The sequence below is a fragment of the Rhinatrema bivittatum genome, chromosome 1 (genome assembly GCF_901001135.1).
Source record: "Rhinatrema bivittatum chromosome 1, aRhiBiv1.1, whole genome shotgun sequence".
Taxonomy (NCBI): domain Eukaryota; kingdom Metazoa; phylum Chordata; class Amphibia; order Gymnophiona; family Rhinatrematidae; genus Rhinatrema; species Rhinatrema bivittatum.
Window position 1 is genome coordinate 349,048,800 of NC_042615.1, and position 12,917 is coordinate 349,061,716.

The following is a 12,917-nucleotide window of genomic DNA, read 5'->3' on the forward strand; positions in this document are numbered from 1 at the left end:
TCCAGAACTGAACACAGTACTCCAGGTGAGGCCTCACCAAGGACCTGTACAAGGGGATCATCACTTCCTTTCTCTTACTAGATATTCCTCTCTAGGCAGCCCATCATTCTTCTGGCTTTAGCTATTTTGCCTTATCACATTGTTTTGCCAACTTCAGATCATTAGACACTATCACACCAAGGTCTCTCTCCTGCTCCGTGCACATCAGCCCTTCACCCCCCATCAAATACAGTTCTTTTGGATTTCCACATCCCATATGCATGACTCTGCACTTCTTGGCATTGAATCTCAGCTGCCATATCTTCAACCACTCTTCCAGCTTCCTTAAATCCCATCTCATTCTGTCCACTCCTTCCGGCGTGTCCATTCTGCTGCAGATCTTAGTGTCATCCGCAAAAAGACAAACCTTACCTTCTATCCCGTTCGCAATGTCACTTACAAAGATATTGAACAGGACCGGTCCCAACACTGATCCTTGCGGCACTCCGCTTAACACCGCTCTCTCTTCAGAGTAAGTTCCATTTACCATCACACTTTGTCTTCTGTCCGTCAGCCAGTTTGCAATCCAGGCCACCACCTTGGCACTCACTCCTAAGTTTCTCATTTTATTCACAAGCCTCCTGTGTGGGACCGTATCAAAAGCTTTGCTGAAATCCAAGTAAATTACATCTAGCGCTCTTCCTCGATCTAATTCCCTAATCACCCAATCAAAAAAGTCAATCAGATTTGTCTGACAGTACCTTCCTCTGGTGAATCCATGCTGCCTCTGGTCCAGCAATTCTTCCAACTGTAGATGGTTCACTATTCTTTCTTTCAGCAGAGTCTCTATTACTTTTCTCACCACCGAGGTGAGGCTAACTGGCCTGTAGTTTCCAGCCTCCTCTCTGCTCCCACTCTTGTGAAGCGGGACCACCACCGCTCTTCTCCAATCACTCGGCATCCGTTTCTAGAGATCTATTGAACAGGTCACACAGCGGACCCGCCAGCACATCTTTGAGCTCCCTCAATATCCTGGGATGAACTGCATCAGGCGCCATGGCTTTGTCAACGTTTAGTTTTCCTAGCTCTTCCCAATCATTCTCTTCTGTAAACGGAGTTACATCTACACCACTCCCCTCCAGTATCTTGTTAACTAGCGACTGTCTTTCTCCAGGGTCCTCTTTAGTGAATACCGAACTGAAGTAATCATTTAATATTTCTGCCATTTCTTCGTCTCTCTCCACACATTGATCCTTTTCACCTTTCAATTTCACTATACCACTTTGGACATTTCTCCTTTCTCTGATGTATCTGAAAAATGTTTTGTCACCTCGCTTTACCTCTTTGGTAATCCTTTCTTCCGCTTGACGTTTTGCCGTCTTGATTACTTTCTTTGTCTCCCTCAGTTCCACCAGATATTCTTCCTTGTGCTCCTCCCTTTGGGATCTTTTATATTTCTTGAACGCTGTTCTTTTAGCTTTTATTTTGTCAGCCACCTCCTTTGAGAACCAGATAGGTTTAATTTTTCTTTTGCTTTTCTTTACTTTTCTAACATATAGATTAGTTGCCTTGGTAATTACTCCTTTTAGTTTGGTCCACTGTTGTTCCACATCTCTCTCGTTCTCCCAGCCTTCTAGTTCTTCCTCCAGGTACTTCCCATTTTCATCAAAGTTCGTGTTTTTGAACTGGAAAACTCGGGTTTTTGTGCTACTTCTCCGTATCCTATTTGTGATATGAAACCAATACTGTATGATGATCACTGCTGCTGAGGTGGGCACCCACTGGACATTAGAGACATTATCTCCATTAGTGAAACGAAATCGAGTATAGCTCCCTCTCTCGTGGGTTCCATTACCATTTGTTTGAACAGAGCCTCTTGCAAGGCATCCACTATCTCTCTACTTTTTGTTAGATTCTGCAGAAGGGATTCTCCAGTCTACATCCGGCAGATTAAATTCTCCAACAATCCCTCTTCTCCCTTCTTTCCGATGTCTTCATCCAGATCTCTGTCAAGCTCTTCCATTTGATTTGGAGGCCTGTAAACCACTCCAATAAAAATAGATGCCCCATCACCTTTTTTTAGGTTGGCCCATAGTGCTTCTTCTTTGCCCCATCTTCCTTGCAGCTCAGATGTTTGGATATTGTTTCTGACATAAAGAGCCACTCCTCCCCCTTTCCTGTCCTCTCTGTCCTTCCTTAATAAGTTATAGCCCGGTATTGCCGTATCCCAATCATGAAATTCCGTGAACCATGTCTCCGTGACAGCAACAACGTCCAAGTCTGCCTCTACCATTAGAGCTTGCAGATCTGGGATTTTATTACCCAAACTACGAGCATTTGTGCTCATAGCTTTCCAGCTTTTCTCGTTCAGGTTACTGCTTTTCTTGGACTCCTTTTGTGACTTATTTAGTTGAGTTTTGTTATCCACTTCACCCTTTTCCATTGCATTTGTATTTGGGGGGTGACATTCTAATTTCTTTCTTCCACCCCCGGCTTCTAGTTTAAATGCCTTATGACATAGGATTTTAATTTATCTCTTAGGATCCTTTTTCCTATCTAGTACAGTTGTTCAGCAGTTCCTCAATTTTTCTTGGATTAGATCTATTCTTTTAACTCAAGAAGAGGGAAGCCTATTTTATCCAAACCTTCCCTCCCTCAACTTGACAGCTTGTATGTTGAGCACTCCGTTACCAAATTATGTTTAACTAAGGAAGATGAGGACATTCTAGTGTCCGCCAAAAAACATCAACTAGAACAGTTTATGGTTTTAAATGGAAAAGGTTCTCCACATTGTATCAACATAATATCCTGGATCCTTTCGCATGTGAATTCAGAGTTATTGAACTCTTTGCTCACTCTTTCTGCTTCAGGTCTCTGCACCTGATTATTTAGAGTATTTCTCAGTGCCATTGTGGTTTTCCATGCTCAAGTCGCAGGTAAGCCTATATGAACTCATCTGTTACTATCCAAATTCATGAAATGCTTATGGCGCCTGTTCCCTGGGATCTAAATGTGGTTCTGGCACAACTAATGAAGCTGCCATATGAACAATTGGAGTCAGCTTCTCTCAAGTTTCTAATGTGGAAGGTAATATTCCTGGCAGCAGTGTCAGCCAGAAGAGTCAATGAGATTCAGACTTTAGTTCATTATCAGTCTTTGTACCCAATTCATCCTACAATAAGGTAATGTTCTGCCCAAAATTCATACCAAAGGTAATATCAGATTTTTGTATTAATCAAACCATTATGTTTCCTATATTCTTCCTGAGGTCACATGCACAAGGCGAGAAAGTCCTTGATACCTTAAGATTGTAAAAGGGCCTTGGCTTACTACAACAGAAAAACTCAGCCATGTCGTCAGGCTTCTCAATTATTCGTCTTTTATGATTCCAACAGAATAGGCATAGCAGTAGCCAAATGTACATTTGTCCAGTTGGCTAGCAGACTGCTTTATACCTTGCTAATGGCTAGCAGGCGTACAAATTACAGACACCAAGTTTTATCAAATTAGAGCCATGGCTGCATCAGTTGCCACAGCAAAGTGGGTAGGGTTACTCAGAGGAATCAGAAATCCCTATTGAAGTTGCCATATATGAAGACATTCTGACATCTGAGGTTGCAGAAGAGAGCTTCTTCATTTATTCTTCCAAATCTTTGGAATGCTCTTCCTTTGTCTCTTGGGGAGGAAGATAATTTACCGCGATTTCATAAGCAGCTGAAACCATGGTTGATGTCTGGTATTACCTGAGTAAAGTCTCAAGGTGTGGTATAGAGATGACAGCAACATCTATGTATTTATTTGTTTATTTTATGTTTTATCGTTTGTATTGAGTTTGAAGGGTAATTGTAAATTTTGTTTTATTTTACGTTTGTTTTTATTATAATTTGATATTATATGTGATTATAAATGCAGTTTTGAACATAGCTTTGGAAGCTTTTATCTTGCAAGTTGTGTATAAATGTAATGAAATCTTAGAGCTGTACCACTTGATGATATCTGCAAAGCTGCAACCTGGTCATCAGCACACACCTTTCCATTCCATTATTTATTTATTTATTTATTTAATTTGTACAGTTTTTATATACCATAGTACAGAAACAAGTTTCTATCATTACGGTTTACATTCCAATTAAAATAAAACCTAAAATATAAATCATTAGAATACATAATTAGAATAAAAATTACAAAAACAGGATTAATAAAATAAATAAGACTAAAAGATAACTACATTCATTACTTAAAAGTAAAAGCTAGAAAAAGTAAAAAAAATTAGAAGAGTCTTTTCATTCGGGGTCAGCTATGAATGCTTGTTGGAAATACCATGTTTTTAGCTCTTTGCTGAACTTTCTCAAATCCGGTTGTAATCTCAGGTTCTGTGGTAAAGTGTTCCAAAGTTTCTGGCCTGCGACTGAGATAGCTCGGTCTCTCACCTCACTTAAGTGGGCAGATTTCACTGTGGGAATGGTAAGGAGACCCTTATTTGCGGAACTTAATTCCCGTTGAGGGACATGAAGTCTGACATGTTTGGACTATCTCAAAGAGTGACATTAAATTTGGAAAAGCAATTTTGCATAGCCTGTTCATCCAGTAAACTAATCTCTGCGGTGGGGTTCAGTTGCTTATTCAATAAACTCTCCCCTGCAAACCTCAGCTTGGGACTCCTCACATGTCATGGCTAATTCAGCTCTGCTTATTGACAGAAAAAGCAAGTTTGTTTACTGTAAACAGTGTTTTCCCTAAATAGCAAGGTGAATTAGCCATACCAAATCCCTAAGCGTTTCCCTGGAGAGTTAACTCCCTAGCTAGAATTAGCTCTAAAATCGACTAAGAGGTAATGTTAGAGCAGGAATTCATGCACATGCTCAGTTGAGCAAAAACACTATTGAGGGTGAATTTTCTAAGCCTGATGTGTGCCAAAACCAGGAGATACACAGATAAGTTGGGCTGGTGCACACAGAGCGGATTTTAAAAGGCGCCTGTGTACATGCGTATCTCCTATTACACACGCAAAAATATTTTCTATAAAAAGGGGCTGGGTGGAGCATGGGCGCTCCTGCATTTCACAAATACCTATTTTCACAGGCTCGTGCTGGGGTCCCCTAACGTGTAACTTTACTTCTGCTGTGGATGGCATATAAGTCATGAAACAAAATAATAATAATTCAGCAGGGTTTTAAAGGTCAGGGCTAAAAGGGAAAAAGGGAGGCTATTAAACTAGAAGGGGTTTGGAAGTCCGATCCCTTGCCTGGGCGAACTGGGAAAACTGGTAATTGCGTCAGCACACGGGGCTTTTAAAATTCCCCTCACTTATGCGGTAGAAGCGGCATTTATGCACATAGGCATGCACCCACTTAAAATTGTGTGCACATGTGCACGTATTCAATCTATTTAGAACATGCGCACATATATGCTTGCATGTTATAAAATGGTCGCTTCCCTGGGCGCAAGCCAGCAAATGTGCGCACATGTGCTCCCGCGACTGTTTAAATGTTACCTTCTTAGCTAAACGAGGTCTATTCAGTGCTGTCAGATCAAGCCATGCAAGTGTAATGGCTAATTCAGCCTGTATCTATGGAAAACACTGCTATTAGTGTGAGATAGGAGGTATATGGACTGACAGGAAACAAAAAGTTGAAGAACAAGGTGAGGACGCAGTTGTGGTAAGAGAGAAGCAGGGCACTGTTAGAGCTTCAGGGAATTCTGCCCCAGTTTTGTATGAGCCCAGCATACCTGATAAAGTATAGGAAAAATGTTTTCTTGTCTTCTCTTTTTACATTTCTTAAGAACAATTTTCTTTTGATCAGTATTGTCATAAGCGTATGTTTATCAATTCATCAAATATGAGAGGACAGAACAGGGGGAAATCCCAACGGTTCTGTGTTCTTTACATTACTGGAAGTCCATTGCCTTGCTTTATTTCTTAGCATTTAGTCAGATGAATCCAGAACCAGTGGGTTTTGCACCTCTGCCAATAGATGGAGATGGAGCAAAGCTGATATCACAGTATATATACCCCCCATAGTGACATCAGCCTGACACTATTTTCCATCTCCAGCAGATAGTGGATGTGCATCTCCCTACTGGGGATTGCTTCACATTTTAGAGGAGAATTATTAGGAGCTTTGAGTTGCCCTGCGCTCCTGCGGTGATACCAAATGGTCCCTCCCCGGTTGAGAATTCCTGAGGTGATTTTCATAGTCCCTCAGTTGAGTACCTTCGTCCGATAGCAGGTTTTGTCAGCCAACATGGACTTAGCTGTTTAAACAGCTGAAAGGCAGCGGGTGCAGGAAGTCAAGCCCAGCGGTGATGGTATATGCCCAGAGACCGACTCTATACTCAGCTGGGGACAGGCTGAGCTCAGGTAAAGCTTAAAAAAAATACTGTTAAAGAGGGTTTTTTATAGGGCTTCCTCTGGTTTTTGTGCTTGGTGCGCCGATCCGACATTTGTTCCTGCCCACGAGGGAGGTTAAGGGACATGGGCAGCCTGGTGGGTTGAGCAACCCTTTTGGGCTAGGCTCCGCTCTTAGGCTTTTCTCTGTGCGCTGCATGGTAAGCTTCAGCAGCGTTTTTGCGCCTTTTCCTGTGTGTTAGGCTGCTCTGTTCAGAACCGTCGGTTTGTGCAAGTGCATCTGGCTGTGCATCCAGATTTTGCATCCAGTTTTTGGACGCTTAATTGGACACCTACTTGGGCGTCCAGGTGGAAGTGGCATCTGTGTTAGGCATGCACTTGCCTGTGCACACAACCTGAGCTGTATTGAGGGCACTCAGTTTTTTTGTGCACTTATTAGGCACAGGGTTGTTTGCTTAAATTCTGGATGCCTACATTTTGGATGCGTTTGTATTACAGTGCAAATTAATCTGGACGCACATCCTTGGGGCACTTGATAAGCGTACTGACAGACTGGTGCCTATAGCTAAGAAACCTGAACGCCTTTCCCTCTGTGCTGTCTCTCATATTTGGGTATCTCAGCCTGGCATCCCCTCTAACTTGTATCAGCGCTGCTTAGAGGCTCAGGGAGAATTGTCTTCATCTGATTTTACTAAGCCCAGGTCTTCCCAGCCGGCTGAGGGCCATTGGTAAAGATGTGTCAGAAGGAGCGCCTGACCTTGGAACTCTCTTAACTGGTTCGTCGTAGGGGAAGGTAGCTCAGTGGGCACAAGACAGGTGCCTCCTGATTTTGGAATGGATCCTTCTGCCTTTTCTTGGATGGAATTTTTTTCAAGGATTGCAGTTCTTTCTTCAGGCACAGTCCTTGGCCCCGACCAATCTTGCCAGATCAGAGTCGCAGTTGGGGACCTCCCGCATGCCTGATGCTACAGTTAAGCGCCGACACACACCTAGATCGGTCTTCCTGATAGGGATCTGGATGGCACAGATGATGAAGCTGATCCTTACTCTCTGGAGGATGGGAAAATTCCTCCGGAACTGGAACTATATAGGGCTATGTTGCGGTTCTTTCATAGAGATGAGTTACCGGCTTTGATTATCCAGGCATTAAAAATGCTGGTAGCACCTGGGGTTGATTCCATGTCTGAGCCAAAGAAGAAATCCCATTTTGGTTTCTTTGCGTAAAGCCTCTTAATTTTTCTTGGTTATGGAGGCCATTCAAGAATTGATTGATCTTGAGTGGGGCACTCCGGAGGCTAATTTCAAAGGAGGTTGAGTCTTCGAAGGCCTGTATTCCCTGGATCCAACGGCGAGAAGAGTGGCTGTGTTTTCCAAAAGTGGATGTACTTGTGTGTGTATCCCTGTGGAGGGAGGAGTGGCCTTGAAGGATGCACACGATAGAAGGATTGAGGTCATCTTTAAACAAGCATTTCAAGCAGCAGCAATGAGCTTGCAGATAGCTTCTTGTTCTTCCCTGGTGGCTCACTCCTGTCTACTTCTCTCTCAGGAGGCCGATGAGTCTGGCGTGAATTTCAGGGCAATTATGGAGCCAGCAGCCGCCTTTTTGGCAAATGTAGGCTGCGATTTGGTCCACACCTCAGCCAGAGGTGTGGCTTCGGTAATAGCGACCAGGCATCAGTTATAGCTGAGAAATTAGTTGGCTGATGCAACCTCTAAGGCTAACCTAACAAAGTTGCCCTTTGAAGGTTCGCTCTTGTTTGGGAGTAAGTTGGAGAAAATGGCCAATAAGTGGGGCGAGTCTCAGGTTCCTCGATTGCCGAAGGACAAGAAGCAGATGCTGTGCTCCTTTAGCATGAGAGATCGTGTTAGGGGATCTAAGTGTGTTTGACCCTATAGAGGAGCGAATTTTCAGAGGACTCGGCCTTTTAGTAAGTCTCAGTCCTTTCGGCAGTGCAGGCTCAGGTAGCGGAACTTCCCAAGCCTTCCAATGAAGGTGTGCCGACCCACCCCTGGGAACAGGAGACAGGGGGGTCGCCTCTTTCTCTCTTTTATCAGAGGTGGGTAGAAATCATGTCAGACCAGTGTATCTTGGAGGTGATACGAGATAGTTATGCGCTGGAATTTCACAGTATTCCTTGGGACGTGTTCATGGTGTCTCCTTGCCATTTCCTGCAGAAGAGGCAGGAGCTAGAGTGCACATTGTCGAGGTTCCTCACTCTCAAGAAAATATGGGTTGATATTCCATTTATTTTATTGTGCCCAAGAAGGAGGGCTCCTTTCTTCCTATCCTGGATCTCAAAGGAGTCAACCGTCCTTTGCGGGTGACTCATTTTCACATGGAAACTTTGTGCTCAGTGATAATGGCCATGCAGTCGGGGGAGTTTCTGATCTTCTTGGATCTGTCTGAGGCTTACCTGCATATTCCCATCTGGCTAGGGCACCAACATTTTCTGCAATTCATGGTTTTGGGTCATCAGTATCAGTTTCGAGCACTACCTTTTTGGTCTGGCCACCATGCCCAGAACCTTTTCCAAGGTTGTGGTGGTGGTGGTGGCAGAGTTGACAAAGGATGGAGTCCTGGTACACCCGTACTTGGATGACTGGCTGATTTGGGTCAAGTCTCTGGAAGAGAGCCACCTGGTGACACGCAGGGTGATCTCCTTGTTGCAGGAACTCAGTTGGGTGGTGAACCTAGCCAAGATCAGTCTTCAGCCATCTCAATCGTTAAATTATCTTGGTTTTTGGTTCGACATGAAGCAGAGCAGTGATTTTCTGCCAGAGGGTCGTATTCAGAAGTTGTCGGTGTAGGTGCATCTATTGATGAACACAATACGCCCAATAATGTGGGTGCTCGGATTGATGGCGATCCTGGAAGTGGTACTGAGGGTGAGCGCACAAATGCGTCCTCTTCAGCACTCCTCCCTACTGTCTCGTTGGAGCCCACAGTCTCAGGATTATTTGATTAGGCTCCACATGCTGATGGAGGTCTGCTCTCAACTATAGTGGTGGTTACAAGCAGATCATCTAAGAAAGGGGGTTTCCCTAAAATCACCGGACTGGATAGTACTCACGATTGATGTGAGCTTCCAGGGTTGTGGAGCTCACTGTCAGGAACTGACAGCACAAGGGCGCTGGAGTGCAGAAGAGTCTCTCTGGAACATCAATCAGCTGGAAGCCAGGGTGGTCTGGTTGGCATGCTTGCAGTTTGGCTACACGTTGCAGGGTCGAGCAGTTTGGATAATGTTGGACAATGCAACAATAGTGGCCTACTTCAGTTGACGAGGAACCAAGAGCCAGCAAGTGTCGCAGGAAATAGACCAACTTATGGAATGAGTCAGAAGTGCTTCTTCAGGAGATCTCAGCCTTGCACATTGCAGGAAAAGCCAATGTAAGAGCAGACTTTCTCAGCAGACAGAGTCTGGATCCACGAGAATGGATATTGTCAGACAAGGCATTTCAGCTGATAGTGGATCACTGGGGCCTTCCGTTTCTGGACCTGCTGGCGACTTCTCACAATGTGAAGGTTCCTCGATTCTTCAGTCGCAGGAGAGATGCAAAGTCATTGGGTATCAATGCTCTCATGCAGGAATGGCTAGAGGACAAGCTGCCTTTCCTCCTTGGCCCATGTTGGGCAGAATAGTTTGGAGAGTCGAGAGTCACAGAGAAGGTGATAGCCTGGGTGGCAACGGCAGCAATGGAAGATAGCCTGCCTCTCGCTCGGTGAAGAAAGAGGGGGGAAGAGCAGCGGGAGACCGGAAGCACGTGACACAGCTGCCGCTGCTTGGCAACACACTGGTGTGTCGCAACACACCGGTTGAGAAGCGCTGGTCTAGGAGACCGTGGTATGCTGATCTGTGAAGGCTCCTGGTAGATTTCCAGCACACAGGGATCTGTTGTGACAGGAGCCTGTTCTTCACAAAGGTCTGACTCTATTTTGTCTTACAGTATTGCCCTTGAGAGGGCTCACTTGCTGAAGCGTGGATATTCTACCTCAGTGGTTGCTACCTTGGCACAAGCAAGAAAGTTAAGAACATAAATTGCCATGCTGGGTCAGACCAAGGGTCCATCAAGCCCAGCATCCTGTTTCCAACAGAGACCAAACCAGGCCACAAGAACCTGGCAAGTAATCAAACACCAAGAAGATCCCATGCTACTGATGCAATTAATAGCAGTGGCTATTCCATAAATCAATTTGATTAATAGCAGTTAATGGACTTCTCCTCCAAGAACTTATCCAAACCTTTTTTGAACCCAGCTACACTAACTGCACTAACCACATCCTCTGGCAACAAATTCCAGAGCTTAATTGTGCATTGAGTGAAAGAATTTTCTCAGATTAGTCTTAAATGTTCTACTTGCTAACTTCATGGAGTGCCCCGTAGTCGTCCTATTATTCGAAAGTGTAAATAACTGATTTACATCTACTCGTTCAAGGCCTCTCATGATTTTAAAGACCTCTATCATATCCCCCCTCCAAGCTGAACAGCCCAAATCTCTTCAGCCTTTCTTCATAGGGGAGATGTCTATCCCCTTTATCATTTTGGTTGCCCTTCTGTGTACCTTCTCCATCATAACTATCTCTTTTTTTTGAGATAAGGCAACCAGAATTGTACAGAGTATTCAAAAGGCCTCCATGTATCGCTCCATGGTCTCACCATGGAGTGATACAGATGCATTATGACATTTTCCATTTTATTAGCCATTCCCTTTCTAATAATTCCTAACATTCTGTTTGCAATTCCTAAGCTAAGGAAGTTCTCCACTTCCTTAGCTTAGTGCGGGTTTTGGCGAGTATTTGAGTCTTGGTGAGGAGATCGAGGGGTTCTTTATCATTCATTTAAGATCCTGCTCATTTTGGAATTCTTGTAGGATGGGTTGAATAAAGGGTTGGTCTTAAAAGTACAGGTAGCAGCTCTTGCCTGTTTCAGGGGTCAGGTGAATAGTGGACCCTTGTCGGCTCATCCAGATGTGGCCCTTGCGGTTACCGGTATCCTTGTGGAGTCTTAATCTTGTTTTGGATTTCTTAGCGGGCCCTATGTTTCATCCGATGCGTAGCCTCTCCTTGTGGTTACTGACCTTGAAAATGGTATTTCTTGTGGCTATTTGTTTGGCACATAGAATATCCAAGCTGCAGACCTTGTCTTTCCAGGAGCCATTCCTTTGAGTGACTCCAGGGGCGATTCAGCTGTGTACTGCTCCTTCCTTTTTGCCAAAAGTGGTCTCAGATTTTCATTTGAATTGATCCATTTCCCTGCCTTCTCTGGATAGGGAAAGAAATGCAGAGGATTATCGCCTGTTGTGGCCCTTGGACGTTAATAGACATATCATGAGGTATCTGAAGGTTTCTAAACTTCTCAGGAAGATGGATTGTCTGTTTGTTCTCCACAGTGGTAGTAAACAGGGCAAGCTGGCTTTGCGGGCTACGATAGCTTGCTGGATTAAGATGGTAGTTTCTGCCGCGTACGTGGATGCTGAACAGCCATTACCTAGTCAGGTTATGGCTCATTCCGCTAGGGCTTAGGCAGTTTCATGGGCTGAGCTTAGATTGTTGTCTCCCGTTGACAATTGCCGAACTGCGACATGGTCCTCCTTACACACCTTTTCCAGGTATTATCATCTGGATGTGCAGGCCGAGGAGGACACAGCCTTTACATGGGCAGTTTTGACTGGACCATGGGCAACCTCTCGCCCTATTCTGGAGTAGCTTAAGTACATCCCACTGGTTCTGGATTCATCTGTCTAGACACTAAGAAATGAGAAATTATTACTTACCTGATAATTTACTTTTCTTTAGGATAGACAGATGAATCCAACTTCCTGCCCTTGGCTGCTGAATGATTTGCGCTATGGTTCTCCGTGTTCCAGGGGTTACTGGTAAGTGTTAATCCAGTCCCTAGACTAGAGTTAATACATTGTTTGTCTGAGCTCAGTGATTCCTGTTGACTGAGTACTAGAATGGTTCTCGGTTATTAATCAAGTTTTTGTTAGCTTGTCCACAGTTGGCTTTTGTAGAGAATACTGGTGGGCTGATGTCACTGCAGGGGTATATATATATATATATATATATATATATATATATATATATATATATATATATATATATACTATGAAGTCAGCTTTGCTCCATCTCCATCTGCTGGTAGAGGTGCATAACTCATTGGTTCTGGATTTATCTGTCTATCCAAAAGAAAAGGAAATTATCAGGTAAGTAGTAATTTCTCATTTATATTTTAAAACATTAATGGCTTTATAGGGAGGAAATCCTGTGCGAGGCATTTCTAGTTCTCAAGTTTGTCCGACAAATGTTGTGTTGTTTGGGAAGGCTGATAGATACAAACTGTGTCAGGAATTAAAATGATGAATGTTGTACAAGAAAGTTAACAGAAAGTGATGTAGAGAGGCAGTTCAGTTTCTCAAACAAAAGTTGAAAATCAAGCAGCTTTCATTTTCACTACCTAAAGACATAAAGTATATGGAACATGAATTTTATTTTAATTTTAACCGATTTCACTTCTTTATACAGTGGTCTGACTCGCATGTCTTTAAAAAATATAATTGGACAGACGTGAGCCAGTGAGGAAGATGAAAA

At 43.8% G+C, this 12,917-nt stretch overlaps 1 protein-coding gene across 2 annotated transcripts in view; it reads left to right on the forward strand.

The window, feature by feature from the left end:
* Positions 1-12,917, forward strand: part of COQ2 (coenzyme Q2, polyprenyltransferase) — a 105,710-nt gene that overhangs the window by 11,806 nt on the left and 80,987 nt on the right. The gene's annotated exons all lie outside the window — the stretch shown is intronic.